General features: G+C 39.1%; 1 protein-coding gene across 1 annotated transcript in view; it reads right to left on the bottom strand.

The window, feature by feature from the left end:
- The window catches only part of triqk (triple QxxK/R motif containing), an 83,696-nt gene that overhangs the window by 17,577 nt on the left and 43,074 nt on the right, over nt 1-23,045 (bottom strand). The window lies entirely within an intron of this gene.

The raw sequence follows: 23,045 nt of genomic DNA, 5'->3' as shown, positions 1-23,045 counted from the left end.
TTAAAAGTAGATGGTGTGACAAAGACGTACCAGCGAAGAGAAAATACAGTTTTATTGTACTTTGCTCTGAAACGCCCCCAACGCTAGCTTAGCGGGTTTCCGCTAAGCAGTGGTTATGTCCAATCAGAAACAAGATTGCTGTCATGTCTACGAATTGCAGGATTGGGGGCTGTGCGGAGTTGTAGCCATCATTTTAGCTTTTAAGCCAAGTTACTGTAAATAATGGAGTAAATATTAAAATTAGATGGTGTGACAAAGACTTATCAGCGAAGAGAAAATACAGTTTTATTGTACTTTGCTCTGAAACGCCCCCAACGCTAGCTTAGCGGGTTTCCGCTAAGCAGTTGTTATGTCCAATCAGAAACAAGATTGTTGCCATGTCTACCAATTGCAGGATTGGGGGCAGTACGGAGTTGTAGCCATTATTTTAGCTTTTAAGCCAAGTTACTGTAAATAATGGAGTAAATATTAAAATTAGATGGTGTGACAAAGACTTATCAGCGAAGAGAAAATACAGTTTTATTGTACTTTGCTCTGAAACGCCCCCAACGCTAGCTTAGCGGGTTTCCGCTAAGCAGTGGTTATGTCCAATCAGAAACAAGATTGCTGTCATGTCTACCAATTGCAGGATTGGGGGCAGTGCGGAGTTGTAGCCATTATTTTAGCTTTTAAGCCAAGTTACTGTAAATAATGGAGTAAATATTAAAAGTAGATGATGTGACAAAGACTTATCAGCGAAGATAAAATACAGTTTTATTGTACTTTGCTCTGAAACGCCCCCAACGCTATCTTAGCGCTAGCAGTGGGTATATCCAATCAGAAACAAGATTGCTGTCGTGTCTACCAATTGCAGGCTGGTTGGGCGGGGCTTATAACAAGCATCTGTTTTCCAACCAAGCTCTACATAATAATGCAGTAAATGTTAATTTTTTTTTACTTATTTTAGTAAATGGGCAAGTTCTAGCTGAAATAATGGAAGGTCTTACCTTTCAACCGTCTACTATGGTGCTGTACATTCTGTTAAATAATTTATTGTTTCAGTAAAGTTGGTCAAAAGTCAACATTGACTCTTTAACAATATTAAACATAACACAACATAAATTGTACTGTGGCCAAGAAAAGGCTGCAAAGCTCATCAAAACAGGAAGATTGCCTCGACACAATATTCATTTCTCAATCATTCATCTTTTTTTTTTTTTTTTTTACATGCTTTGTTTTGTTTACAGTGTAGAATTGTATTTATTTGCTTCCAATTGCATCCAGTCTGCCTGCCTGCCTGCCTGGGGGATTTGTGCAAATTACGGACAGACTTGCCATCACTACTTTGCTTTATTTTAAAATGATTTCCCACTCTCCCTTGGGCACATTAGCATGCGGCGCAGTAGTGTTTATTATAGATGTAATCGGCTTGAAATCTGAGGAATTTAGCTTCATTTTGAACGGTATGTAGCTTTAATATGGAAAGGAAAGTGTAAAGAAGCATATCCGGCTTATTAAACTGAAGTAAAAGTCGAAAAAGGATGCAGCAGACCTCAATATTAGACAGTAGAACCCCCCCCCCCCAACTAATTAGCCAAGAAAGTAGCACTAATAAAGAAAGGGTTGTCTTTAACCCTTAGATGCATAAGTGGGTCAAAAATGACCCGGTCAGGTTGTTTTCTTGAAATATCTTTGTAATTAAATTTTTTTATCATTTCATATTCCAGGTATTCCTCAAAAAAACATGTTTTTGATATCATGCCATTCACATTTTTAACTTATATTTTATAAATTTTAAGAAATTTTAGTTTTTGTGTTACTACCCCAACTTTCCATAAGTGGGTCAAAAATGACCCGGTCAGGTTGTTTTCTTGAAATATCTTTGGAATTAAAATTTTTTATCATTTCATATTCCAGGTATTCCTCAAAAAACACGTTTTTGATATCATGCCATTCACATTTTTAGCTTAACTTTTATACATTTTAAGAAATTTTAGTTTTTGCGTTACTACCCCAACCTTCCATAAGTGGGTCAAAAATGACCCGGTCAGGTTGTTTTCTTGAAATATCTTTGGAATGAAATTTTTTTATCATTTCATATTCTAGGTATTCCTCAAAAAACATGTTTTTGATATCATGCTGTTCACATTTTTAACTTACATTTTATACATTTTAAGAAATTTGTGTTTTTGTGTTACTACCCCACCTTCCATAAGTGGGTCAAAAATGACCTGCATGCATTTTCTATGGAATCCAATAGGAACCTTTGATTCTTATCAACTCATCAACTTCTAAATATAAATACTAAATATCGTACAAGTGATTATTCCTAACCAAAATGGCAAAATTGGCATAAAAAGGCATTGATTCTAGTATGGGTCATTTTTGAGCCACTTAAGGAAGAGTGTAGGGTCCACAGTCACTCATGCATCTAAGGGTTAATATAATATGTAGAAAGAGGTATTGTTGCAGTCTTTTTAAAGATAACAAAGAGTTTAGACAAAAGACAAAGCCAAATATGCGGGCAAAGGGTTATTAAAATGTAAACAATCTGATAAAAAATAGAAAATAGCTGCTGAAATAGAAGATTACATTGACTTTTTAAAATAAACATAGAAAAAGTTCAATGTAATGTTCAATCTTCAGTTCAACCAATACAATTACAATTACAATACAATACAATGCAAACAAACAACCCAGATTAGGCACAGGAAGTGAAGACTGGGGCTGTAACCGTATAAACATTTAACAAGGCTTCCAGCCTCAGGGACCTTCAAAATAAAAGCAATGCAGCCTCCAGTCTCTTGACGCTAATGCATTATTATTTTTTTTTAATTCATATCTATCAACGTGCGTGACAGGCACAGCAAGGCAGTTTATTTCACTCAACGGGAGAAATTAATCGCGCATTTAAGCCCTAACAAGAGAAGCGTTGACTTGTGCATTAACTTCCCCGCCACGCTGCGTTTGATGGCCGCATTAGGACAACACCTTCGAGGCTCGGCTTGTTTGTTAACTTACAGCATGGCCACCATGACGGCGTCAACGGGCGCCATTATACAGTACACGGCCGCATCTAGCACGCGATACACACTCTTAGGACTCCTCGTTAGGTACACAAGTTCAGTTTAATAACAGACAATTAGGGCTGGCTGATGTATATCAAGATTTTTTAAAATATCCATATATCTTTTAAGCACGATATCAAAAACAAGCATATCATTGATAGCGACATAGACTGGATTTGATGCAGAGGTTTGTTTTTTTTTTATTTATTTGGGCAAATATATGAAACATTACAGTGCATTTCTTACATCAAAATATAATTTTCCATTATATAATTTAAATTTAAATTTAAATTTAAATTTAAATTCAAATTCAAATTCAAATTCAAATTCAAATTCAAATTCAAATTCTAATTTTAATTTTAATTTTAATTTTAATTTTAATTTTAATTTTAATTTTAATTTTAATTTTAATTTTAATTTTAATTTTAATTTTAATTTCAATTTCAATTTCAATTTCAATTTCAATTTTAATTTTAATTTTAATTTTAATTTTTAATCTGCTGCTGCACATTAAAATGCATATTATTTTTAAATTTTAATTTTAATTTTAATTTTAATTTTAATTTTAATTTTAATTTTAATTTTAATTTTAATTTTAATTTTAATTTTTAAATAATTTTAATTTTAATTTTAATTTTAATTTTAATTTTAATTTTAATTTTAATTTTAATTTTAATTTTAATTTTAATTTTAATTTTAATTTTAATTTTAATTTTAATTTTAATTTTAATTTTAATTTTAATTTTAATTTTAATTTTAATATATTTGGATAAAAAAATAAAATAAAAACTTTAACTATATGAGGAAAGCAGGACGTGAACAAATGTAACAGTTACTGATTTAATGAGCTTTGCTTCTTCCTACTCCTTTTGGACATGTGGAACTGGGAACTGATTATGGGATGCATTCAATTGTAATCTGATGCATGTTCAAATGAAATTAAACCATTACCATTACAATAATAATCAAACAAACAAACAAATCAAAGATCCTCTATATGACAGGAGTGATTTTGTGTATTTAAGGCCCTACTGTGAAAAAGACAATTTTGAGAATTGGATTGCTTGAAGGTGTTGAACTTTTCTCGCAGCAGGTTTTTGTTTGGAGGTCTCAGCCGAGTCAAGAATCTTCTCGCAAGAGCCGACGTGACGAGCGCTTCTCCCGTTTAATATTCCGCTCTCATTTTCCTTGCACTGAATTCCATGCGGCGCTCCATCCCTGCTGCTTATTCAATCAGCGCTCACTCAAATATATTTTTATGGAAGCTACTGCATATCAGACACTTTATCATACATCACGTTTACATTTATTAGCCAGGCTAGCTCTCTTGGGAGCTAGAAAGGAACGTACATGATGAACTTGACAGGATGTAGAATGTGGGATGTGGGATGTGGGATGTGGGATGTAGGATGTGGGATGTAGGCTGTAGGATGTGGGATGTAGGATGTAGGATGTAGGATGTAGGATGTGGGATGTAGGATGTAGGATGTAGGATGTAGGATGTGGGATGTAGGATGTGGGATGTAGGATGTAGGATGTAGGATGTAGGATGTAGGCTGTGGGCTGTAGGATGTGGGATGTAGGATGTAGGATGTAGGATGTAGGCAGTAGGATGTTGCATGTGGGATGTAGGATGTAGGATGTAGGATGTAGGCAGTAGGATGTGGGATGTAGGATGTAGGCAGTAGGATGTGGGATGTAGGATGTGGGATGTGTGATGGAGGATGGAGGATGGAGGATGGAGGATGTGGGATGTGGGATGTAGGATGTAGGCTGTAGGCTGTAGGATGTAGGATGTGAGATGTAGGATGTGGGATGTGGGATGTAGGGTGTAGGATGTAGGATGTAGGATGTGGGATGTAGGATGTAGGATGTAGGCAGTAGGATGTGGGCTGTAGGATATAGGATGTAAGATGTAGGATGTGGGATGTGGGATGGAGGATGTGGGATGTGGGATGTAGGATGTAGGATGTAGGTTGTAGGATGTGGGATGTAGGATGTGGGATGAAGGATGTAGGATGTGGGATGTGGGATATAGGATGTAGGATGTAGGATGTAGGATGTAGGATGTGGGATGTGAGATGTAGGATGTAGGTTGTAGGATGTAGGATGTGGGATGTGAGATGTAGGATGTAGGTTGTAGGATGTAGGATGTGGGATGTAGGATGCAGGATGTAGGATGTAGGATGTGTGATGTAGGATGTGGGATGTGGGATGTGGGATGTAGGATGTGTGATGTAGGATGTGGGATGTGGGATGTGGGATGTAGGATGCAGGATGTAGGATGTGGGATGTAGGATGCAGGATGTAGGATGTGTGATGTAGGATGTGGGATGTAGGATGTGGGATGTAGGATGTAGGCTGTAGGATGTGGGATGCAGGATGCGGGATGCGGGATGCGGGATGTAGGATGTGGGATGTAGGATGTAGGATGTGGGATGTAGGATGCAGGATGTAGGATGTGTGATGTAGGATGTGGGATGTAGGATGTAGGCTGTAGGATGTAGGCTGTAGGATGTAGGCTGTAGGATGTGGGATGCAGGATGCGGGATGCGGGATGCGGGATGTAGGATGTGGGATGTAGGATGTAGGATGTAGGAAGTAGGATGTAGGATGTAGGATGTAGGATGTAGGAAGTAGGATGTAGGAGCTCAATATGTAAACTTAGTCACCTTATTAGTCCCACATACAAGATCTCCACCCAAAATAAGCCTTTTCAAAGCCAACAATGTTCACTTTTCAATGCTTCTAATGTTTTCTTTCGGGTGCTTAAGAGGGTCAAAATATTAGAAACAGCTTGCGGTAACAATGCTGCACGCGGCTAACAACGACAACAACAACAACAAACACGCCGCTCAATCATTCATCTTTAATTAATGAATTCATATCTTCAAAAATGCATTTTCCGATAGACGTCTTGTATGGGATTTCACGAGCTGGCCTGATCTAGCAGCTACCTGCCAGCGCTGCTTGCTAATTACCCTTCAACAGCGTAAACGCCCGTTAACGCCAATTAATGACCTCTAATGGCTGCCAGATGCTGCACCTTGCCCCACTTCCTGCACTTATTCATAATATTTGGGATCTGATTGACACACACACACACACACACACACACACACACACACACGTTATTAACCACAGGTTTGTTTATCCTCTCCAGCCTGATTGACTTCCCAATGCAACAAAATGAAGGAGCATCCGATTCCGATGCAAAGCTTTATTTGGCGTTCCCGTGCGAACATTCCACTTGATTTGCTGCCCCATTGTCCGCTCTGATTGGTTGTTGGAGTGCGTGAGGATCGCCAAGTGTTGCGTTGCCAAGGCAAAAGCGTGAACACGCCCCCCCACCCCATCCACATCCCCCCCCCCCCCCGGCCTGGCTGCAGCTGTGCCACATATGCTACAGATCAATATAAACAAACACGGCCTGGCTGCACGGCAGGGGGGGGGGGGGGGGGGTGGTAGCAAAGTGGGGGCGGCGGCGGAGAGGGATTGACAGGTATGATTCATGCTCACAGCGGCGCCGGCGTGGGAGGTGCGACACGGGAAGACGCGGAGATCATCGGCCCGGCCGACCCCGGGTTCCCCGTGTGACCCCTGGCAGTTTTGTGGAGGATTAGAACCGCGTGGGGCGGCACGGCGGTCTAGTGGTTAGTGCGCAGACCTCACAGCTAGGAGACCAGGGTTCAATTCCCACCCTCGGCCATCTCTGTGTGGAGTTTGCATGTTCTCCCCGTGCATGCGTGGGTTTTCTTTTCCGGGTTCTCCGGTTTCCTCCCACATTCCAAAAACATGCTAGGTTAATTAGCCACTCCAAATTGTCCATAGGTATGAATGTGAGTGTGAATGGTTGTTTGTCTATATGTGCCCTGTGATTGGCTGGCCACCAGTCCAGGGAGGAAAAGCGGTAGAAAATGAATGAATGAATGAATGTTTCACATCAGGATTGGGAATGATGGGCAAAGACCCACAAAAAAACACCTGCTGTACCAGAGAAGAAGAAGACGTGCCAAGAGGTATCCGTGTGAAGTAAAATGAAGTAAATAGCGACAAATCTACCACATTTTTTTTAATTTATTGTACGTTTTGAAGGCGGCACGGCGGTCGAGTGGTTAGCGCGCAGACCTCACATCTAGGAGACCAGGGTTCAATTCCACCCTCGGCCATCTCTGTGTGGAGTTTGCATGTTCTCCCCGTGCATGCGTGGGTTTTCTTTTCCGGGTACTCCGGTTTCCTCCCACATTCCAAAAACATGCTAGGTTAATTAGCCACTCCAAATTGTCCATAGGTATGAATGTGAGTGTGAATGGTTGTTTGTCTGTAGGTGCCCTGTGATTGGCTGGCCACCAGTCCAGGGTGTACCCCGCCTCTCGCCCGAAGACAGCTGGGATGGGCTCCAGCACCCCCCCGCGACCCTTGTGAGGAAAAAGCGGTAGAAAATGAATGAATGAATGAATAGAACCGCGTGAGGCCAGCCGAGGCTGTCATTTGGGGGGGGGTGCTACACGGAGCCTGCAGAGAAGATGATTGGCGTAAGGAGGCGGGGTTATTGTAAAACCAAAACACCTCCAGTATGTCCACTCTAAATATGAAATGATGATGCCGGTCCTTTAAACATACTGATGTATTGTAAAGCACACACTCATTCATACATTCATACATTCATACATTCATACATTCATACATTCATACATTCATACATTCATACATTCATACATTCATACATTCATACATTCATACATTCATACTGTAGCTACGTTCCCTGGGAGATCATTACATTTATGAAGGAGACATTCTCTTGCTAATTCAATTACTTTTATGGGAAAGTACTAACCACTAACTACTGTTGGTAATTACTTTTTTCTAGTCGTTAGCCCAACAGTGCGTGCACGTACGTGGGATTTTCCTTCCATAATTTCTTCTTATGATTATTTCTTATGTATTCAATTTCTATATGCATGTCTGAAACAGTCCATAATGTTCCATGGCGACTTGGGCTCCAGGTCTCCACCGCCTCATATAACAGAGGATGGACATGGAGATCTGGCAGGTGTAAATAATAATAATAATAATATTTATTAAATATTATTATTAAATATATTACTATATTATAAATATTATTATTATTATATAATATTTATAATAATATTTATTAAATATTATTATAAAATATATTACTATCTTATAAATATTGTTATTATTATTATTATTATATAATATTTATTAAAATTATTATTAAATATATTATTATATTATAAATATTATTATTATTGTTATAGTAACAATAATAATAATAATGGTAATTTAATAATAATAATCATAACTACACTATTATTATTATTATTGTTAATAATGATAATAGTAATAATAATAGTAGTAGTAATAATATAAAATATAAAATATAAAATTCCACAATGTTCCATGGCAACTTGGGCGCCAGGTCTCCACCGCCTCATATAACAGAGGATGGACATGGAGATCTGGCAAGGGTAAATAATAATAATATTACAATAATAATAATATTTATTAATATATTATTATTAAATATATTAATATGTTAAAATTATTATTATTACTATTATTATTACTATAGTAACAATAATAATAATAATATAATGGCAATATAATAATGATAATCATAACTATTAATTACTATTATTATTAATGCTATTATTATTATTGTTAATAATAATAATAATAATAATAATTGCAAAAATAAATCATATATTTTATGACCTTTCATGGCCCACCTGCAGTAGCACCACAGCCCACCAATGGGCCGCGATCCACATTTTGGGAATCACTGTTGTCGATGATTTCAAGGCTACTGTTAATTAAATGACTTCCAAGTCAGTATTGCACTATTGCTAGGCAGAACGTGAGGTGGGGCAGGGTAGGACTCTGCCCCACCTCACGTTCAGAAAGCAGAGAAAAGACCTGGAAAGGACTTTGAGCGCGGCCATGACGCAAGCGCCCATAAACGTTTCTTTGGAGGGAGTCAAACGTCGGCGTGCTGATGAAATCCCAACGCAAGTGGCGTTTAAGGTTCGCCGAAGATTGCAGCGAGCTCTGCTGGCTTTTTGTGTGCTGCGAGAGTATGGGGGGGAGGGGGGGGGGCACGGAGGACAATTGCTGCAGCAAGAAGAAGAAGGCCTGATCTACGCCCCCCCTCCCCCCCCGTCCCCCTCCCTTCCCCTGCTGATGAAGAGTAATGGCCTGAAACCAAATTTCCCCCAGGAGCAGGAGTGGAATGTGAACGGCGTAATATGGTTTCATCGCCACGCAATTTGGAGACGTCAGATCAGTTTTGCGGCTGCGGGGGTGGGGGGGGTGGGGGGGGGGGACGTGCCCACTGGAGGAGAAAACGTTACACTCATAACAAGTTTCTTCACTGGGGACATCTTGGACTTCTTTGGATTCAAACTCTTTGTAGTTTGATCCTCATCACGCCCAAACTGGTTTCAGATCAGTTCATCTTCATCACACTCCAACACCAGCTGGTAGAATACTTGGTTATGTTGAACATTCTGTTATTGGTTCCTTCTAAAAGACATGATATGCATTATGCATTACGTTTTTTCCACAGCATTTCAGTCCAGCTTCAGCTTCCAAACGACTTTTATGTTCATTCTAATTTTCCATTTTCGGACCTTTTTAAAGCATTTCAGTTTGGCTTTAGCTTTTCAGAATTCACACAAAATGTCTACTAAATCAACGAGCGTTATATATACGTATTTTTGGTCATCTGACGCCATGACGGTGCTCATGCCGTTCATTTTCAATATGAAAATTGGCACAGAAAATGGTCTGAATTGGGAGCACATCCGCCCCGAGTGCGATCAACATGTTGATGTTAGATTGGTCTGAATTGGTTAATACATGGAGGAGGAGTTAACCAGCAAAAAATGAGTAAACCACTCATCCACCGTGCCGCCTCTTCACACAATTAACATGACGTAAATAAATAAAATACATGAACATACGTCCACCAACAAAAAGCTAATTATTTAACATCAAGCATGTAATAGTAACGACTATTTAGTACTATTTAACGAGCAGTGCAGCAATGCATTATGGGATTTAGTATAGAATTACACCGTTAATTGCAGGTGTATAGCTCATCTTTCATAAAGGCATACGTTTACAAGAAAGAAAAATGTCACACATTGACGGGAAAAAAATGTAGTCCAAAAAGTCGTAAATTTGAGAGAATAAAGTCGCAAATTTATGAGGAAAAAGTTGTACATAGATAAGATAAAACGTAGTAAATTTGTGAGAATAAAGTCGTAAATTTGTAAGAATAAAGCCGTACATTGATAAGATAAAACATAGTAAATTTGGTAAAAATGTAAATGTATCCTACCAAATTTACTACGTTTTTGTTTCTGTAAATTTACGACTTTATTCTTAATATAAATAAATTTACGATAAAATTTACGATAATTTTTACAATAATTTTTACAATAATTTTTACGATTTTTTTTTTCTCGTCAAAGTATGACTTTCTTTCCGTAAATTTCCACCTTTAGTCCCGCCCACGGTATGGACAACCAATGAAAGAGAGAATAAAGTCGCAAATTTATGAGAAAAAGTTGTACATTGATAAGATAAAACGTAGTAAAATTGTTCAAATAAAGTCGTAAATTTGTGAAAATAAAGCCGTACATTGATAAGATGAAACATAGTAAATTTGGTAAAAATGTAAATGTATCCTACCAAATTTACTACGTTTTTGTTTCTGTAAATTTACGACTTTATTCTTAATATAAATAAATTTACGATAAAATTTACGATAATTTTTACAATAATTTTTACGATTTGTTTTTCTCGTCAAAGTATGACTTTCTTTCCATAAATTTCCACCTTTAGTCCCGCCCACAGTATGGACAACCAATGAAAGAGAGAATAAAGTCGCAAATTTATGAGGAAAAAGTTGTACATAGATAAGATAAAACGTAGTAAATTTGTGAGAATAAAGTCGTAAATTTGTGAAAATAAAGCCGTACATTGATAAGATAAAACATAGTAAATTTGGTAAAAATGTAAATGTATCCTACCAAATTTACTACGTTTTTGTTTCTGTAAATTTATGACTTTATTCTTAATATAAATAAATTTACGATAATTAACGAAAATTTTTATGATAATTTTTATGATAATCTTTTACGATAATTTGTACGATAAATTTTATGATAAATTTTATGATAAATTTTACGATAAATGTTATGATCAATTTTACGATAAATTTTATGATAAATTTTACGATAAATTTTACGATAAATTTTACGATAATTTTTACGATTTTTTTTCTCGTCAGCGTATGACTTTCTTTCCGTAAATTTCCACCTTTAGTCCCGCCCACGGTATGGACAACCAATGAAAGAGAGAATAAAGTCGCAAATTTATGAGAAAAAGTTGTACATTGATAAGATAAAACATATTACATTTGTTTGAATAAATAAAAAAAATTTAAAAAATAAAAAATAAAATAAAATCGTAAATTTGTGAGAATAAAGCCGTACATTGATAAGATAAAAAATAGTAAATTTGGTTTAAAAAATATATATATATTTATATATTTTACTGTTTACTAAACTTACTACGTTTTTGTTTCTGTAAATTTACGACTTTATTCTTGCAAATTTACGATAATTTTTACCATGTTTTTTTCTCGTCAACGTATGACTTTCTTTCCGTAAATTTCCACCTTTAGTGTCAAAATCTCCAAAATGTTTCCAATGCCACCTTAACGCTCCCTCATACTTTAAGTCCCGCCCACGGTGTGGACAACCAATGAAAGAGAGAATAAAGTCGCAAATTTATGAGAAAAAGTTGTACATTGATAAATAAATAAAAATAAATTAAATTTTTTTTAAATAAAATAAAATAAAATAAAATAAAATAAAATAAAATAAAATAAAATAAAATAAAATAAAATAAAATAAAATAAAATAAAATAAAATAAAATAAAATAAAATAAAATAAAATTAAATTAAATTAAATTAAATTAAATTAAATTAAATTAAATTAAATTAAATTAAATTAAATTAAATTAAATTAAATTAAATTAAATTAAATTAAATTAAAATTGTTCAAATAAAGTCATAAATTTTTGACAATAAAGTTGTACATTGATAAGATAAAACATAGTAAATTTGGTCAAAAAATATATATATACGTATATATTTTACTGTTTACTAAACTTACTACGTTTTTGTTTCTGTAAATTTACGACTTTATTCTTGCAAATTTACGATAATTTTTACAATGTTTTTTTCTCGTCAACGTATGACTTTCTTTCAGTAAATTTCCACCTTTATTGTCCAAATTTTCAAAATGTTTCCAATACCGCCTTAATGCTCCCTCATACTTTAAGTCCCGCCCACGGTGTTGACAACCAATGAAAGAAAAGCCGAAAAGAAAATGAAAGGTTTGATGAAACGAGTAAAAATGAAAGTGAGAAAACCGTCAGCATTCAACGCCATGATGGCGTCTTAGATGGAGCCGCCATTTTTATTTGTTTATTTACAAGCCAATTTCATTGAAATGTGACTTTCTCGACTAGCGCGGTCCGGCGAAACATCGGTGATGGATGGACGCTTTAATTGCACGGGGTCGTTAAGTCGTGCATGCAAAGCGGCCATTAGCGCCACCGCTAAACATCACGGCCGCCCCATCATCATCATCATCATCGGGGATAATTCAAGTCTCCATCTAATAGCGGCTATTAGAGCGGCGGGAAAACAAGACAAAGGCGAGAAATGGGAAATGGCACCCCCCCCCCCCCCCCACACCTCCACCTCCCCCACCCTCACCTCCTGACAGCTCCGACAAAAGGCAGAGAAGATGTTGTCTTCATGGCAACTGGACCTTCTGACATCCACGCATTCCTCACGCCACACGCAAACGCCGCAACTCAACTTGGATTTTTCTCCTTCATTAACGAGCGTCTCCACTAATTGGGATGACATTTCAACACGCAGCAACACAACCCATCACGCCGTGTCACTAAGCTAGCGCTTCCAAACATTTAACAACATTTACCTCCATTGTGTTGCCTGTGCTTTTATTTTTATGACAAATACGCCGCAAGATGGCGGCGTGATACGAGACACATCCTTTCACATTAGGTTCTTCAAAACGTACAATAAATCCCAAAAAATGTGGTAGATTTGTCGCTATTTACTTCATTTTACTTCACACGGATACCTCTTGGCACGTCTTCTTCTTCTCTGGTACAGCAGGTGTTTTTTTGTGGGTATTTTGCCCATCATTCCCAATCCTGAAACATTCATTCATTCATTTTCTACCACTTTTCCTCCCTGGACTGGTGGCCAGCCAATCACAGGGCACATATAGACAAACAACCATTCACACTCACAATCATACCTATGGACAATTTGGAGTCGCTAATTAACCTAGCATGTTTTTTGGAATGTGGGAGGAAACCGGAGTACCCGGAGAAAACCCACGCATGCACGGGGAGAACATGCAAACTCCACACAGAGATGGCCGATGGTGGAATTGAACCCTGGTCTCCTCGCTGTGAGGTCTGCGCGCTAACCTCTCGACCGCTGTGCCGCCTTCAAAACATACAATAAATTTTAAAAAATGTGGTAGATTTGTCGCTATTTACTTCATTTTACTTCACACGGATACCTCTTGGCACATCTTCTTCTTCTCTGGTACAGCAGGTGTGTTCGGGGAAGGGCAATTTTTGTGGGTTTTTGCCCATTATTCCCAATCCTGATGTGAAACATTCTTTCATTCATTTTTTGACGCTTTTCCTCACGAGGGTCAAGGGAGGTGCTGGAGCCTATCCCAGCTGTTTTCGGGCGGTGGCCAGCCAATCACAGGGCACATGTAGACAAACAACCATTCACACTCACATTCATACCTATGGACAATTTGGAGTGGCTAATTAACCTAGCATGTTTTTTGGAATGTGGGAAGAAACCGGAGTACCCGGAAAAAACCCACGCATGCACGGGGAGAACATGCAAACTCCACACAGAGATGGCCGAGGGTGGAATTGAACCCTGGTCTCCTAGCTGTGAGGTCTGCGCGCTAACCTCTCGACCGCTGTGCCGCCTTCAAAACATACAATAAATTTTAAAAAATGTGGTAGATTTGTCGCTATTTACTTCATTTTACTTCACACGGATACCTCTTGGCACATCTTCTTCTTCTCTGGTACAGCAGGTGTGTTCGGGGAAGGGCAATTTTTGTGGGTTTTTGCCCATTATTCCCAATCCTGATGTGAAACATTCTTTCATTCATTTTTTGACGCTTTTCCTCACGAGGGTCAAGGGAGGTGCTGGAGCCTATCCCAGCTGTTTTCGGGCGGTGGCCAGCCAATCACAGGGCACATGTAGACAAACAACCATTCACACTCACATTCATACCTATGGACAATTTGGAGTGGCTAATTAACCTAGCATGTTTTTTGGAATGTGGGAAGAAACCGGAGTACCCGGAAAAAACCCACGCATGCACGGGGAGAACATGCAAACTCCACACAGAGATGGCCGAGGGTGGAATTGAACCCTGGTCTCCTAGCTGTGAGGTCTGCGCGCTAACCCCTCGACCTTCAAAACCGCCGTCAAAACGTACAATAAATCCAAAAAATGTGGTAGATTTGTCGCTATTTCCTTCATGTTGCCAACACGGATACCTCTTGCTACATCTTCTTCTTCCCTGGTACAGCAGGTGTGTTCGGGGAAGGGCAATTTTTGTGGGTTTTTGCCCATCATTCCCAATCCTGATGTGAAACATTCATTCATTCATTTTTTGACGCTTTTCCTCACAAGGGTCAAGGGGGTGCTGGAGCCTATCCCAGCTGTCTTGGGGCGAGAGGCGGGGTACACCCTGGACTGGTGGCCAGCCAATCACAGGGCACATATAGACAAACAACCATTCACACTCACATTCATACCTATGGACAATTTGGAGTGGCTAATTAACCTAGCATGTTTTTGGAATGTGGGAGGAAACCGGAGTACCCGGAGAAAACCCACGCATGCACGGGGAGAACATGCAAACTCCACACAGAGATGGCCGACGGTGGAATTGAACCCTGGTCTCCTAGCTGTGAGGTCTGCGCGCTAACCACTCGACCGCCGTGCCGCCTTCAAAACGTACAATAAATTTAAAAAAATGTGGTAGATTTGTCGCTATTTACTTCATTTTACTTCACACGGATACCTCTTGGCACGTTTTCTTCTTCTCTGGTACACAGGTGTGTTCGGGGAAGGGCAATTTTTGTGGGTTTTTGCCCATCATTCCCAATCCTGATGTGAAACATTCATTCATTCATTTTTTTACGCTTTTCCTCACGAGGGTCAAGGGGGTGCTGGAGCCTATCCCGGCTGTTTTCGGGCGAGAGGTGGGACTTTGGTGGCCAGCCAATCACAAGGCACATATAGACAAACAACCATTCACACTCACATTCATACCTATGGACAATTTGGAGTGGCTAATTAACCTAGCATGTTTTTGGAATGTGGGAGGAAACCGGAGTACCCGGATGTGAAAACCCACGCATGCACGGGGAGAACATGCAAACTCCACACAGAGATGGCCGACGGTGGAATTGAACCCTGGTCTCCTAGCTGTGAGGTCTGCGTGCTAACCACTCGACCTTCAAAACCGCCTTCAAAACGTACAATAAATCCAAAAAATGTGGTAGATTTGTCGCTATTTACTTCATTTTACTACACACGGATACCTCTTGGCACGTTTTCTTCTTCTCTGGTACAGCAGGTGTGTTCGTGGAAGTGCACTTTTTGTGGGTTTTTGCCCATTATTCCCAATCCTGATGTGAAACATTCATTCATTCATTCATTTTCTACCGCTTTTCCTCACGAGGGTCGCTTGGGTGCTGGAGCCTATCCCAGCTGTCATTCGGGCGAGAGGCGGGGTACACTCTGGACTGGTGGCCAGCCAATCACAGGGCACATATAGACAAACAACCATTCACACTCACATTCATACCTATGGACAATTTGGAGTGGCTAATTAACCTAGCATGTTTTTGGAATGTGGGAAGAAACCGGAGTACCCGGAAAAAACCCACGCATGCACGGGGAGAACATGCAAACTCCACACAGAGATGGCCGAGGGTGGAATTGAACCCTGGTCTCCTAGCTGTGAGGTCTGCGGGCTAACCACTCGAACTTCAAAACCGCCTTCAAAACAATAAATCAATAAATAAATCCAAAAAAATGTGGTAGATTTGTCGCTATTTCCTTCATGTTGCCAACACGGATACCTCTTGCTACGTCTTCTTCCTCTCTGCTACAGCAGGTGTGTTCGGGGGAAGTAACATCTCGTCTGATATGAACGCTTGTTGTTTGATATTTTAGCGATGGAGAAGCAGCAGGAAACCTTCTCATTTGTTCCTGACACGCCGTGATGGATCATGCTTTGATTGCAACACACACAAACACACACAAACACACAAACACATACACACACACATACACACACATACACATAGCAGTGCAAAGGTGTGAGATGAAAGGTGTCGGCCATCAGAGGGAATGAGATTGTCTGCGTCCGGGGGGGCGGGGGGGGCGGGGGGGCGTGTCCAATCAGGCAGCAAGCGTGTAATTAGTCATTAGATTGGGATTAGAGTCAAGTCGCACGGCCAATTCCAATCAGCATAACGAATGTGATGACATTCATAAGAGAAAATGTGAATTATTCATGTCTTCCTTTTTTGTCCCCCGACCGCTCACACGTTCATTTCTTTCAACTTTGGATAATTATGGACTCACGTCGAGTCAAACAATGCAAGATTTTTTTTTTTACTCCGCAATGTTTGCTGGACAAGATATTTCAACTTGTTCTTTATTCGATACGTACGTGAATGGACAGACATTGTATGTGTGTGTGAAAAGACACACACAATTAAATATGTACTATATGTGAATGGACAGACATGTTTAAATATGTACTGTGTGTGAATGGACAGACATTGTATGTGTGTGTGAAAGGACAGACACGTTTAAATGTGTACTATGCGTGTATGTGAAAGGACAGACACGTTTAAATGTGTACTATGCGTGTATGTGAAAGGACAGACACGTTTAAATGTGTACTATGCGTGTATGTGAATGGACAGACTGCGTGTGAATGGACAGACATTGTATGTGCGTGTGAAAAGACACACACATTTAAATATGTACTATATGTGAATGGACAGACATTGTGCGCATGTGTGAAAGGACAGACACGTTTAAATGTGTACTATGTGTGTATGTGAATGGACAGACATGTTTAAATGTGTACTATGTGTGTATGTGAATGGACACACATGTTTAAATATGTACTGTGTGTGAATAGACAGACATTGTACGTGTGTGTGTGTAAAAGGACAGAAATGTTTAAATGTGTACTATGTGTGTATGTGAATGGACAGACATGTTTAAATATGTACTGTGTGTGAATAGACAGACGTTGTACATGTGTGTGAAAGGACAGACACATTTAAATGTGTACTATGTGTGTATGTGAATGGACAGACATGTTTAAATGTGTACTGCGTGTGAATAGACAGACAATCTACGCATGTGTGAAAGGACAGACATGTTTAAATGTGTACTGTGTCTGTATGTGAATGGACAAACATGTTTAAATATGTACTGTGTGTAAATAGACAGATATTGTACATGCGTGTGAAAAGACACACACAATTAAATGAGTACTGCTTGTGAATGTACAGACATTGTACGTGCGTGTGAAAGGACAGACACGTTTAAATGTGTACTATGTGTGTATGTGAATGGACAGACGGCGTGTGAATGTACAGACATTGTACGTGCGTGTGAAAAGACAGACACGTTTAAATGTGTACTATGTGTGTATGTGAATGGACAGACATGTTTAAATGTGTACTATGTGTGTATGTGAATGGACAGACATGTTTAAATGTGTACTGCGTGTGAACAGACAGACAATCGACGCGTGTGTGAAAGGACAGACACGTTTAAATGTGTACTATGTGTGTATGTGAATGGACAGACATATATGTGAATGGACAGACATTGTACGTGTGTGTGAAAGGACAGACACGTTTAAATGTGTACTATGTGTGTATGTGAATGGACAGACGTGTTTAAATATGTACTGCGTGTGAATAGACCGACGTGTTTATGGTATATGTACAGCATGCCGGGTATGTGAATGGACAGACAGATGTTTACGTAAACACATATGAGACAGGACAAACACCTTTAAGGTATACGACGTCCTTATAGAATAGACCGACGTGTTTATGGTATGTGAATGGACAGACAGATGTTTACGTAAACACGTATGAGACGGGACAAACACCTTTAAGGTATACAACGTCCTTATAGAATAGACCGACGTGTTTATGGTATGTGAATGGACAGACATAGGAGTATGTTTACGTTCTTCTACAGAATGTGTATGTGTGCGAATGGACAGACAGGTGTTAATGTGTGTGTGTGAGTGGAAAGATGTTTTTTTCTATTGTAGTTTCCATTGCGTGAAAGGACATACATTGCGCTGTGTGTATATTAGAGAACAGTACAATAGACAGTGATGGGTCGCCATGGCAACAAGAAAGCCACTGCTATAAGCTGTGACGGGCCCATACGGCTGTCGGTGTAAGGAAGTACAGTAGAGAGAGTACTGCGAGTACTGTGTATTGTAGTATTGTACTTTCCGCTACATAGGTCGGCCATTTTCGATCTTTTTCCACTCAGTGGAGCAGAAGTTTGTGTGTTGAGTTCCTTGAGCAGGAAACGGTAGGAGACGATTTCCCTTTTCTTTCCCCACACCGAATGACCATTTGTGTCAAAAGTGCGGCGCGCCACCGGTGCTTAGCATTAGCGGAATTAATTCTTAACAATATGGCTGTCACGCTGGGCGCCACCTTTAATAAGCGCCGCCGTCAAAAGCGCTCGGAATGACGAGCATTCATTGGCAGCAAAGCAAAGTTCTTTCTTTCTCGGTTGCTCATTAAGTCGGCACGCTTTTATTTAATCCGCACTTCCACCCGGCGAGCCCACAAAGTCTTTTGGAAAACATGATGAATTGATCACATGACCCGGCGCCATAATGGTTAGTAAACTGCTGTGATGACACATGAGAGTCAATCATTATTCACCTTGATAGACTTAATACACGCTAACATCCCATTTCTGGATGGGATCGCACTGAATCTGTTGCGGTCCTGATCCTGATCCAGGCAAAATAGCAAAGTTCTCGGAAACGGCAGCCATGTTTGCCTGCGGTGTCGTGCATGTCTGGCCTTGTTGGGGCCTTTGGTGACTTCATACTATACGTACAAAACATGGTTATTATTATTATTATAAATCCATCCATTTTCTATGCCGCTTATCCTCACTAGGGTTGGGGTATGCTGGAGCCTATCCCAGCTGAGTTTGGGCGAGATCATAATCATCATAATCACTATAATCCCTATAATCAGAATTACCATAATTATCATAATCATAATAGTAATAATGAACATAATAATCATAATAATAATCATAATAAGCATCGTAATCATCATAATCATAATAATCATCATCATCATAATCATAATAATTGTAATAATCATAATGATCATAATCATAATCATCATAATAATCATAAACATCATAAGAATAATCACCATCATCATAATCATAATGATCACCATAATCATAATAATCATAAACATTATAAGAATAATCGCCATCATCATCATAATCATAATGATCACCATAATCACAATAACCATAATGATCATAATGATTATTAATCATAATCATCATAATAATCATAAACATCATAAGAATAAACATCATCATCATAATCATAATGATCACCATAATCATAATAATCATAATAATCATAATGATCATAATGATCATAATGATCATAATCATCATCATAATCATCATAATGATCATAATCATAATCATCATAATAATCATAATAATCATAATAATCATAAACATCATAAGAATAAGAATAATAATCATCATAATAATCGTAATAATCATAATAACCATAATTATCATAATTATCATAATTATCATAATTATCATAATTATCATAATTATCATAATTATCATAATTATCATAATTATCATATAATAATGGTTATTATTACGTCTTATTATGATAATCATAATCATATTGGCCATAGTAATCATAATCATTGTGATCATCATAAGCATAATAATAATAATAATCATCATCATATGTTTGAACAGAGACATGAATAGACTGGCAGGCCATAAACGGATACATATTGAAAAGCAAATGTGTGAATGGACAGACATCTACCTTATGCATGGATAGGATGGAAAGGTGTTTATGTTGTGTGTGAATGGACAAACAGATGTTAATGTGTTTGAACAGACGGAGCCATTTGTATATATATATATACAAATATATATTTGTATTATATTTGTATGTGAATGAACGTTTGTGACAGGCGTTTGTGTATCGTGTGTTAGCAAATTGATGTTCATGTTGAATACATACATATGTGTGAATGGATAGACATTTAGGTGTGTGTATGTGTGTGAAAGGATATCCGGACATTAACACATTTCTTCATGTATGAATAGACCAAGATATTTTGGTAGGTACACCGTGTGTGTGTTTATGTGCATGAATGGACAAACACGTCTTCACTCTAGCATGTACACGAGTGGATAGACAGAGGTTTATATCATTGTTGTATGACTGGATGGATGATTTGTGTATGTTTACATAATGTGTGTGTCAATACACAATTGGGTTACCCCCCCACACGCCCCCCCACAGGGGGGTGGGTGTCAGTCACCTATGAGGCGTTGACGGGTGGCTCTGATCATCATGGTGCGACGTTGTGACTGCACGACGCGTCAATGGAGACGACGCCGCGGTGTGGAAGGTAAAGCTCATGTCTCATTCATGAGGACGCCGCCATTAAAATGCACCGACGACGGCGCGCGTAGATGCCGCCCACGCTAGCTGCCAAACGCCGCCATAAATATTGAAACAAGCGCATGAAATATTAACCGGGAACAACAAAAGCAACTCAAGTAAAGACTCGCCTTTTCAAAGCGCATCCTTTTAGACGTTTGGCACTGGGGGGGGGGGGCAATTTAGTGAAGAGCTGAGATGAAGTGCTTCACAGCGGGGGGAAATAAATATTTCTTTGAGATTGCAGGTTTCCCCCCTCTGAGAGAGTGTCGTCTTTTTTAATGCATCAATCATGCACAAATACAGAGACATGTGGGGTGGGGGGGGGCGGGGGGGTTGTATTAAATGTGATGACTCCCAAAATGTCTCATTCACGCCCGGACTGCGTCTTGACAAAATAGGAAAAAATTCCTGACAGACAGCTTTGTCATCCGTCATGTTTTCCCATTTCTTCTTTTCACCCTTTGTGTCCAGGTGGTGGGACATCATGCCATAAACAAGCCTTCAGGTATATCTCAGCACTTATTTACAACAGGGGAACATGTTCCATTCCTAACAGTCACATGTTTATCCATCGCTTCTTTTCACCCTTTGTGTCCTGGTGGTGGGACATCATGTCATAAACAAGCAGTCAGGCATATCTCAGCATTTATTTACAACAGGGGAACATGTTCCATTCCCAACAGTCACATGTTCTCCTATTGCTTCTTTTCATCCTTTCTGTTCTGGTGGTGGGACATCATGCCATAAACAAGCCACCAGGCATATCTCAGCACTTATTTACAACAAGGGAACATGTTCCATTCCTAACAGTCACATGTTTGTCCATCGCTTCTTTTCATCCTTTGTGTCCTGGTGGTGGGACATCATGCCATAAACAAGACATCAGGCATATCTCAGCACTTATTTACAACAAGGGAACATGTTCCATTCCTAACAGTCACATGTTTATCCATCGCTTCCTTTCACCCTTTGTGTCCTGGTGGTGGGACATCATGCCATAAACAAGCAGTCAGGCATATGTCAGCACTTATTTACAACAAGGGGAACATGTTCCATTCCTAACAGTCACGTTTATCCATCGCTTCTTTTCATCCTTTGTGTCCTGGTGGTGGGACAGCATGCCATAAACAAACCTTCAGGCATATCTCAGCACTTGTTTACAACAGGGGAACATGTTCCATTCCCAACAGTCACATGTTCTCCTATTGCTTCTTTTCATCCTTTCTGTTCTGGTGGTGGGACATCATGCCATAAACAAGCCACCAGGCATATGTCAGCACTTATTTACAACAAGGGAACATGTTCCATTCCTAACAGTCACATGTTTGTCCATCGCTTCTTTTCATCCTTTGTGTCCTGGTGGTGGGACATCATGCCATAAACAAGCCACCAGGCATATCTCAGCACTTATTTACAACAAGGGAACATGTTCCATTCCTAACAGTCACATGTTTATCCATCGCTTCTTTTCATCCTTTGTGTCCTGGTGGTGGGACATCATGTCATAAACAAGCAGTCAGGCATATCTCAGCACTTATATACAACAGGGGAACATTTTCCATTCCTAACAGTACATGTATTCTCATTGCTTCTATTCACCCTTTCTGTCCTGGTGGTGGGACATCATGCCATGAACAAGCAGTCAGGCATATTTCAGCACTTATTTACAACAGGGGAACATGTTCCATTCCCAACAGTCACATGTTCTCCTATTGCTTCTTTTCATCCTTTCTGTTCTGGTGGTGGGACATCATGCCATAAACAAGCCACCAGGCATATCTCAGCACTTATTTACAACAAAGGAACATGTTCCATTCCTAACAGTCACATGTTTATCCATCGCTTCTTTTCATCCTTTGTGTCCTGGTGGTTGGGCATCATGTCATAAACAAGCCGTAAGGCATATCTTAGCACTTTTTTACAACAGGGGAACATGTTCCATTCCTAACAGTCACATTTTCTTATTGCTTCTTTTCATCCTTTCTGTTCTGGTGGTTGGGCATCATGCCATAAACAAGCCGTCAGGCATATCTCAGCAAGGAAACATGTTCCATTCCT

This window comes from Doryrhamphus excisus, chromosome 14 (genome assembly GCF_030265055.1).
Source record: "Doryrhamphus excisus isolate RoL2022-K1 chromosome 14, RoL_Dexc_1.0, whole genome shotgun sequence".
Classification (NCBI taxonomy): Eukaryota; Metazoa; Chordata; class Actinopteri; order Syngnathiformes; family Syngnathidae; genus Doryrhamphus; species Doryrhamphus excisus.
Note: the sequence above shows the minus strand (reverse complement) of the source record. Positions and strands in the feature narration are given on the sequence as shown.